Below are 8,228 nucleotides of genomic sequence, written 5' to 3'. Positions count from 1 at the left end.
TGCATATGAAAGTTGCCAGAAGCAAGGAAGGAAGAAAATGCTGGTCGTGAGGGTGGGATGGAAAAGTGCCAAAACATGATGATTCACTCTTTCTTCAGCTGCATTGTGTTGCAATGAGGCTTGAGTTACTGTAAAGAAAATGGACATTTTTTTGATGGCTACAAACCTGATTTGTATCACTCAAAGGAGGTTTTGGACCGTATTGGATTGTATTAAAAATAGCATTTTATGCCACCCGACGGGATGGTGTAGAGGTGGCGCACTTGTCTCTGATCTGCCTTGTCTGGGTTTAATTTTCGACCTAACGATAAACTGTTGGACTGGTGCTTTGCAGATGGGGCAAGGTGCTGTCCCTCAGATGGACATTAAGTCTGGGCCTCATCTGCCTGCATTTGTTGGATGTTAAAAATCCTGTGGTGTGTTTCACCGAGGAGTCAGCGAGTTATCGCCGGGAACCTGAACAAAGTCCAAATCCCAGCCTGACTGGCCACGAGGATGGCAAAGCACCCACCATAAACCGTGCAGCAAAATTGCTTCAGCAACGCCGATGTGCTGTTTAACAGATTATAGACAGGAGGGGGAATACTGTTTTCACATTTTGTCTTAAAAAGTGATCGATTTGAAATGTGTACCATACTGTTAGGGATCTTGGAGAGCTGTCTATTTATTACACACACATGGGGTGGGGGCTAAAGTGAGGAAATTAATGGAAGAGGGGAAGGTCGGAAAAAGAGGATAGCAGATCAAAATACCAACCAGGGGAATGTCCAGCACACAACACTGTTGTTTTCAAAGGGGAAAATGTTTTTAATCAAAACCACATGTTGAGGTTGGTCTCATTTTCACCTTTAAATGTTGAGAGTGCAAACCAGTTTAGCACATGACAGAGCAGTTAAGTCATTCTGTCAAACCATTGGATTTACTGGTACTCAGTCTGTTTATTTTCCAACACACATCTCCCGAATTAGCAGCCATTCATTACTGGACCTTGTATTTGTCAAAGTTTTCCTCAAACTTGTCCTCCTCCTCAATTCTTCTTGGATCTTCTGCGCACATGTTGGTAAAAGTGTGCAACACTTTGGCAGTTATAAAAGAACCCCCAAGGTGCAGGCTCATTTGGCAATTTGGTAAAGCTGATTGGTCCGTCCTAAAATTTGCTCTCTCCACTTGAGACTGGGCCATCAGCACATCAAATCGGAACATCAACTGCTCCTGGAATTTATTGTACAACAGACAAAATTCTCTTTTTCACAAGTTCATCTCATACGACATTCATCTTTTTTTGGTCCAGCATCTCAACCTGTGAGCCTGTGATTGATGCTGTGAAGAGGAACAGGTTGAGATGGTTTGGTCATGTGTTGAGGAAGGATGAAAGTGACTGGTTGAGAAGAGTGATGGAAATGAATGTAGAAGGAAGTAGAGGACGGGGAAGACCGAGAAAGACTTGGCTAAAGATGGTGGAAGAAGAAATGTGGGCAAGGGGGTTAACAAGGAGAGATGCAGAAAATAGGGCAAAATGGAGAAGATTGTCATGGGGACCGCAAGGCTAACCCCCGCTCTAGCAGGGAAAATGGCCTTAAAATGCATGTTGTTGTTGTTGTTGTTGTATCTCAACCCGTTGAGGCCATCGCAAGAAAACAATTCACATTGTCCTGGAGGGCCACATATTTCAAATCTGGCCTCCAAAGCCAGTCGCCGACTGGGCAGCCTCCGTCGTGCGAAGTCCTTCCTTGGCACACCTGAGCTCCTCACCACATACAAGGCTTTCATCCGCAGCTCTATGGAATACTGCTCTCCCCTCTGGTCTGGTGCTCCTGCCTCACACCTAGCTCGTCTTCACGCTGTTGAAACCAAAGCGTTCAGAATCATTGGAATCTCCCGCGATGAAGCTAACTCCAAGGGCCTTTCACTCACTCACCGCAGGCAGGTTGGTGGTCTTTCCGTCTTCTACCGACTCCTCTCTGGCCTTGCCCCCCCAGCTCTCTCTGGGCTCTGTCCCCCAAATATTCCTGCAGGTCGCACAAGATCTGCCTGCAACCCTCTTATGGTTAAACTGCCAAAATCAAGACTTTCTGCTCACCTTCACTCCTTCATTCCTCTTTTCTCCCGCCTCTGGAACAAACTCCCTCACTCTCTTCAATCCCACTCCACCCTCCAGGTCTTTAAAACAGCTGTTCACCACCATCTCTTATCTTCCCCCATCCAAAACCTTGATCTTTTCTACCCCCGCTAATTTCGGTCCCCTTGTGTTTTATACCTCTCCCCCCCCCCCCCCCCTTCCCACGCCGCCTCCCCCCAAGCCCTCTCCCTCCCACACTTCTCCCTGCTCTCAAATGTTGTGGTTGTGTGCTTCCCCTTCTCTCCCCATCTTGTCTTCCGCTCCCTCTTTTTGTATATTTTGTTTGTCTGGTTGATTTGTTTGTGAAATAAATGTTAGCTCTTTCACGAGCCTCGATTCAGTACAAAAAAAAAGGGCGAACTTTACGGAGGGCAACCTGTAGTCTCTCTGCCCACCTCGGAACGATTGGGTATCTGTCCTACGAAGAGGTAGAGCTCAACATCGGGCCCACCTATGATCCAAATTTCCATCCTCTCGTCATCCTTTTTCTTTCACAAATGAAATCTCATTTTCTTTAACAAAGCCTCAAATTTTCACAAGTGTGTGTCTACCCTCAGGAGAGCCATGAAACAATATCTCTCTACTCTCAAGAGTGAACTCTCAAACCTGTCTCCCTCTTCCAAATCATGGTGGCATCTTGTCAAATCAGTTTCTGGTGTTTGCTCCCCCTCCATTCCCTCCCTCACCTCAAACGGCTACACAGCTGACTCCACACGTGAAAAAGCTGAATGCCTCAACTCTGTGTTTGCCTCGAAATCTTGTGTCCCAAACCCGTCCCTCTCTGTACCCACCGTACCCAGTCGTACCCAGCTGCTCCTGGACTATGTGTCCTTCTCTCCTGACAAGGTGGAGATGTTTCTGTCAATCCTCGATTCTGATTCTGCAACTGGACCAGACGGAATCAGCCCATGGGTCCTAAAATTCTGCTCTGCCACTCTTTCACACCCTCGCTCTGTTCTCTTCACCCTCTCTTTTCCTCAAGGTCATCTGCCATCAGCTGGGAAATCAGCCAACATTACCGCTTTACACAAAAAATGTGCAAAAACAGATCCTTGCAACTACAGACCAATCAGCGTTCTCCCAATTATCAGCAAAGTCATGGAATCCATCATTGCTTCAGATATTAAATCCTTCCTCTTCTCCAATGGCTTGATCTCTGATCATCAATTTGGTTTCAGACCAGGTCACTTTACTCTGGACATGCTGCTTCTGCTGTCTCAACAATGGATGGAGGTCCTCAATGTCAAACAGGAAATTAGAGCCGTCTCCCTTGACATATCACGTGCCTTCGATACGGTGTGGTGCCCCGCTCTTCTCACCAAACTCTCCTCCTATGGTATCCATTGAAATCTCTATGCATGGCTTGCGGACTTCCTCTCTTGTCGTAGTCAACGTGTGGCTTTGAATGTGTTTCTCTCATCTCCCCTTCCTGTTCAGGCTGGAGATCCCCAAGGCAGTGATTCTGGGCCCTGTGCTTTTTCTGGTCTTCATCAATGATCTCTCAGACTCTGGAAAATCCTCTCTATCTCTTTGCTGATGACTCCACTTTCTGCTGCTCCATACCTCATCCCTCAGATCGGCAGTCTGCAGCCTCCTCACTCTCTGCAGACCTGGACAAAATCACAGACTGGTCAAACAAGTGGAACATGTCTTTCAATCCTGACAAATCTCACACTATCACTATGTCTCTTTGAAAAGACCGACTGGAAAACCCTCCCATCTACTTTCTGAACAATCCTCTCCAAGAAGTTCTGTCACTCAAGCTTTTGGTTTTCACTATCTGCCATGATCTTTCTTGGGAAAACCACATTTCCAAGCTGGCCTCCAAAGCGAGTCGCCGACTGGGCGTCCTCCGTCGTGCGAAGTTCTTCCTTGGCACACCTGAGCTCACCACATAGAAGGCTTTCATCCGCAGCTCAATGGAATACTGCTCTCCCCTCTGGGCTGGTGCTCCTGCCTCACACCTAGCTCGTCTTCACGCTGTTAAAACCAAAGCTTTCAGAATCATTGGAATCTCCCACGATGAAGCTAACTCTGATGGCCTTTCACTCATTCACCGCAGGCAGGTAGGTGGTCTTTCTGTCTTCTACCGACTCCTATCCGGCCTAGCTCCCCCAGCTCTGTCTGTGCTCTGTCCCCCAAATATTTCTACAGGTCGCACAAGATCTGCCAGCAACCCTCTTCTGGTGAAATTGCCGAATTCAAGACTCTCTGCTCACCTTCACTCCTTCATTCGTCTTTACTCCCGCCTCTGGAACAAACTCCCCCGCTCCCTTCAATCCCACTCCTCCCTCCAGGTCTTTAAAACGGCTGTTCACCACCATCTCTTATCTTCCCCAATCCAAAACCTTGATCTTTTCTACCCCTGCTAATTTCACCCCAAATCCACTTTTTGAGGTGCCGACTTCTTTCCTGGAAGTCCTTGGTGTCCTTGCGTTTTATACCTATCCTGCCCCCCCCCCCCCCTCCCAGGCCCTCTCCCTCCCACACATCTCCCGATGTCCCTGCTCTCAAATGTTGTGTTTGTGTGCTTCCTCCCCTTCTCTCCCCATCTTGTCGACCGCTCCCCTTTTTATATACTTTGTTTGCTTGTTTGTTTGATTTGTTTGTTTGATAAATGTTAGCTCTTTCACAAGCCTCGACTCTGTATACAAAAAAAATAAAAATAATTACGAACCCAGGCCAGGTCCTCTGGTGAACCATACCAGTGCTCTGTCATCAGCTATTTGGGCATGTGATTATTCCACATATATCAATTAAAGTATTTAATCCTGTTCATTAATATGTGGACACCCGAACAACACACATCTCATTCCAAATTCATGGGCATTGATATGGAGTTCGTCCTCCCCCACCCACCCCCATCCCCCCTTTGCTGCTATAACAGCCTCCCCTCTTCTGGGAAGGCTTTTTAATAGATGTTGGAACATTGCTGTGGGGATTTGCTTCCATTCAGCCACAAGAGCATTAGTGAGGTCGGGCAATGATGTTGGGCGATTAGGCCTGGCTTGCTGTCGGCGTTCCAATTCATCCCAAAGGTGTTTGATGGGGTTGAGGTCAGGGCTCTGTGCAGGCGAGTCAGGTTCTTCCACACCGATCTTGACAAACCATTTCTGTATGGGCTTTGCTTTGTGCACGGGGTCACCGTCATGCTGAAACAGGAAAGGACCTTCTCCAAACTGTTGCCGCAAAGTTGGAAGCACACAATCATCTACAATGTCATTGTATGCTGTAGCGTTAAGATTTCCCTTCATTGGAACCAAGTGGCCGAGCCCGAACCATGAAAAACAGCCGCAGACCATTATTCCTCCTCCACCAAACTTTACAATTGGCACTATGCATTCAGGCAGGTAGCGTTCTCCCTGCATCCGCCAAACCCAGATTCGTCCATCAGACTGCCAGATGGTGAAGTGTGATTCATCACTCCAGATAACGCGTTTCCACTGCTCCACAGAGTCCAATGGCGGCGAGCTTTATACCACTCCAGCCGACGCTTGGCATTGCGCATGGTGATCTTAGGCTTGTTTACGGCTGCTCAGCCATGGAAACCCATTTCATGAAGCTCCCGACGAACAGTTGTTGTGCTGACGTTGCTTCCAGAGGCAGATTGGAACTCGGTAGTGAGTGTTGCAACCGAGGAGAGACGATTTTTACGTGCTTCAGCACTCGGCGGTCCCGTTCTGTGACCTTGAGTGGCGTACCACTTCACGGCTGAGCTGTTGTTGCTTCTAGACGTTTCCACTTCACAATAACTGCACTTACTGTTGACCGGGGCAGAAATTTGATGAACTGACTTGTTGGAAAGGTGGCATCCTATGACGGTGCCACGTTGAAAGTCACTGAGCTATTCAGTACGGCCCATTCTACTGCCAATGTCTGTCTGGAGATTGTATGGCTGTGTGCTTCATTACATATAGCTGTCAGCAATGGGTGTGGCTGAAATAGCCGAATCCACTAATGAGAAGGGGTGTCTGCATACTTTTGGTCATGTTGTGCATATATTTGTATACACATACATACTTCTAGTGTCTGCAAAGGTATTCACCCCCACCCCACCCCCCACCACTTCCAAAGTTTTCACATTTTATGCCACCTGAACTAATTTATTGATTCTTTCAAATCAAACGTAATAAGTAGAGGCTTCATAACCTACCATACTCCAAAGTGATAAAGCAAAAAAATGCAGATAACATGTGAATAACTTAGATTCACGACGTCGACCACCCACATTATTACATCATTATAATACTTGTATCAAGTTTCATTTAAATCATTCAGCTGTGCCCAAGTTAGCACATTTTTACCTGGCATGACCCCTGACCTTTGACTTCTTGACCCCAAAATTTACTCTGTTCATGTTTACATCATTATACATACCTGTACCAGGTTTTAATGAAAATCCCTTCAGCTGTTCACAAGTTCTCACATTTTTACCTGACATGACCTTTGGCCTTTGACCTCAGGACCCCCAAAATCTAATCGGTTAATCTCTACATCATTATACATATCTGTACCAAGTTTGAACTAGAATCCGGGCACTCGGTAGAGCGCATACCTTCGCCGCAGCTACTGTTCTGTACTTGGCATGGGAGTGTATGCGATGTGAAACTTTATGTGAAATGCGATCGATTTTTAAAAATCAGAATTTGAGCAAATCTGTTTCATTCGTCTGTTAATATGCCTCCCCGATTGACAAATCTGCAATTTGAATTTCATTTGAGGTTGAAATGATTGCGGGAGATCGCGTTATAGTGATGACGTCTTGGATGGACATCCTCTTCTTCAGTCGCTCATAACTTTGAGTGAAATACGATCGAGTTAAAAATAGTCAGAATTTGAGCAAATCTGTTTCATTCGTTTGTTAATATGCCTCATCTCTTGACAAATCTGCAATTATAATTTTTTTTGAGGTTGAAATGATCGCGGGAGATTGCGTTATAGTGATGACGTCCTGGATGGACATCTTCTTCTTCAGTCGCGCATAACTTTGAGTGAAATACGATCGAGTTAAAAATAGTCAGAATTTGAGCAAATCTGTTTCATTCGTTTGTTAATATGCCTCATCTATTGTCAAATCTGCAATTATAATTTTTTTTGAGGTTGAAATGATCGCGGGAGATCGCGTTATAGTGATGACGTCCTGGATGGACATCTTCTTCTTCAGTCGCTCATAACTTTGAGTGAAATACGATCGAGTTAAAAATAGTCAGAATTTGAGCAAATCTGTTTCCCAAAATCTAATCAAATGTGTCCCGTATAATAACCAATCATCCCACCAAATTTCATGCAATTCGGTTGAATACTTTTTGAGTTATGCGATTAACATACACACACACAGACATACAAATAAATACACAGCGATCAAAACATAACCTTCCGCTTTTGCGAAGGTAATTAGATCCCTTTAGTTCAAGTTAAAGACCTATTACAGACTTTGACCTCTTGACCCCAAAATTTAGTCAGTTAATATTTACAACATTATACATATGTGTACGAAGTTTGAAATGTATCACTTCAGCCGTTCTCAAGTTATAGACCTATAACAGACTTTCACCATTGACTTTTGACCTCTTGGCCCCAAATTATAATCATTTAATATTTACAATATTATACATACCTGTACCAAGTTTGAAATAGATCACTTCAGCCGTTGTCAAGTTATAGACCTATTACAGACTTTGACCTTTGACCTCTTGACCCTAAAATCTAATCAGTTCATCTCTACATTCTACATAAGTGTACCAAATTTGATAAGAATCCCATCACTGGTTCACAAGTTATCGCGGTAACAGTATTTTTACCTAACATGACCTCTGACCGTTGGCCTTTGACCTCGTGACCCCAAAATCTAATCAGTTCATCTTTACCTCATTACACATACCTGCACCATGTTTGATTAAGATCCCTTTAGCCGTTCTCAAGTTATCGCGATAATGAAAACCTATCATGGACGGACGGACAGCCGGACGGACAACCTGAAAACATAATGCCTCTGGCAACTTCGTCGGCGGAGGCATAAAAATATGCATCTAAAAGCTCATATGGTGTTTGTGAAAAGTTATCTTAATGATACTGCAGGCAAGTGCTGAAAAGTCTTGCAGTCGGAAGA

The sequence above is a fragment of the Myxine glutinosa genome, chromosome 13 (assembly GCF_964187855.1).
Source record: "Myxine glutinosa chromosome 13, kmMyxGlut1.1, whole genome shotgun sequence".
Lineage (NCBI taxonomy): Eukaryota > Metazoa > Chordata > Myxini > Myxiniformes > Myxinidae > Myxine > Myxine glutinosa.
Note: the sequence above shows the minus strand (reverse complement) of the source record.